General features: G+C 39.3%; 1 long non-coding RNA gene across 1 annotated transcript; it reads left to right on the plus strand.

Annotated features, from left to right (window-relative positions):
* Window positions 1-466: 466 nt before the first annotated feature.
* On the plus strand, window positions 467-1,824 carry LOC122970389. The gene is made up of 3 exons (XR_006399193.1): window positions 467-553; window positions 892-945; window positions 1,032-1,824. It is a non-coding gene; the product is annotated as an uncharacterized LOC122970389 (long non-coding RNA).
* Window positions 1,825-2,187: the final 363 nt, after the last annotated feature.

Here is a 2,187-nt window from a genome sequence, read left to right on the forward strand (position 1 = left end):
AAGCTCTGAAAACCCTTTTAGATTAATTTTCAGATGTTATACATCTCAAAGAACTGTTCTTTTAGTCATCACAAGCTCGTGTTTAGACGTAATTCAGATCATCCACAGGGGGCAGCTGTTCAGTTATTACCCAAACAGTCATCATGCATGATCAATAGCAAAGAAACTTAATGGCAGCAGCAGTTTAGACCTGCAGATGAACCAGACCAAGCAGTAAATGTGATTGACAGTTGGTTCACCTGCTGTTCTCCCTGGCTACAGGACTCACACTGAGTTGGACTATTGTCGCAATATTTTGGTAAGTTTAATGTTACTTGATTATGATACCTGCCCTGTTAGCACAATTTAGCTAAAGTAACCAACATTAGCCCAAGTGTGCCGTGCTTGGTGTTCCCAGTAACCTAGCGTTCACTTCGGTCCAAGGTAGCAGGGCGTATTTCCAGAGTGTAACACCCCGCATTCCTTATTTGGAAGGTCCTGGCTCCAAACGGAAAAGACAACGCCGGCCATAATCAGCAACTCCTGACAAACCAGCTCAAGTGTACACCAATGGGTAACGTCATGCCTCACTACATCCATCTTTATATACAGTCTATGATTTAGACATGTTGATGTCACTCTCTATAAGCAATGAAATGCATAATCTTTTGTACTTGCACCACCTGCAGGCAATGAGTGTTACTGTTAACAGCAGTTTTAATATTTTTTTCATAGCTGCAGTTCTGAGCTGACAAAATGACAAATACAATGGAATGTCACTGAGTTTCAGTAAATCATAACCTAATTCAGTCGCATTGGGTACAAATATTGTATGCTACATATTTTCCACAGACTGTGTTGCGGGCTATTTTAACAGCCTCTTTATTTCAGTGAACTTGTGTATCCCTGCAGAGCCTTCAGGAGTATTCTGGCAACCTACCACACATGTAGTCTTAGTTGTGAAAGGTGTGTTGTTTTTTTATTACACATTCATTCACAAAATGGCTGCTTCCCTTTCAATAATTCACTGCTACTCTATTTGTGGTGTGGAGATATCTTCCATCAGCTGCCGGCTACTGCATCTCCAGTACATCCCAAGTGTGTGTGATGGTCTTACTGTATTGAAGTCATGCTCCTGTTCTCAAGACCTGCTCCAACCAGCCATGAATGCCTCCAAGGTAGCCCTTTCAGAGCATGAATGATGCCCGCTATAGGGTGCATTAAGACGTTCCACATTTATGATCCATGAACTTCCCCATAGCAAAGTGTGCGATTTAAAAAAAAAAAAAAAAAAAAAAAAAAAAAAAAGTGAGAGCAGGTAGGAAAAAAAGGCTTGTGCATAGCCCTAGCTGCCTTTCATGATCAATGTGTTTTTGTTCAATGGGAACACTGGCTGAAGCCAAACAATTTTTTTGTGTGGGCTGTTCAGGTGGATATCTTTTCAGTGCAGGGAAAATAATGAGATACATTTCATTTCAAAGTTTCTTGGCTTGTGTTGTGTGCTTGTCAGAATCAGCAGAGTCCTTCTAAAGAACTGCATAGCTTACTGTCCTCATAATGCCCATTTGATGTTTAGTAGCGCTGTCAGGATGCACCAGCAGTGCCGGCTACCAGTTTTCATTCAAAGTCTACAAAATGCAAAGATCAAAGCGTGTCTAATTTGAACAAATGGTTGGTTTGTTTTCACGCTATTTGTTCACATACACGGATCAATATAAAAGTGCAAACCACGCTGGTAGTCATTTGATATCCCACTGTCAATCTGGAGTCTATATAGATATACATCATTATTGCCCACTCACATGGAAATTAGTCTTTGGCTTCACAGACATACATACACTTAAAAACTTCACAGACATACATACACTTAAAAACTTCACAGACATACATACACTTGGAATACATGAGATAAAGACAATAAAGAAGTGGGCCTGTAGTAATAAACTGTTGGGATTAAAGTGCTAAAATAATAACAATAAATACATACAAATAGATATCATAAAAACAGCAGTAATCACTAATACCTCATACAAAGTAATTTGTTTAGTAATATGACAGAGGACGGAATAAAAGGTCTCTTAAAGATGTTTCTCATTGCTGTGGGTAACCTATATCATCTTCCTGAAGGGAGTTTTTCAAATTCATTAAAGATGTGAGTCCTTAACTATTAATGTTGCTTTCCTCCTGGTTTGTGTGGTGTACAGCTCA

The sequence above is a fragment of the Thunnus albacares genome, chromosome 19, assembly GCF_914725855.1.
Source record: "Thunnus albacares chromosome 19, fThuAlb1.1, whole genome shotgun sequence".
Lineage (NCBI taxonomy): Eukaryota > Metazoa > Chordata > Actinopteri > Scombriformes > Scombridae > Thunnus > Thunnus albacares.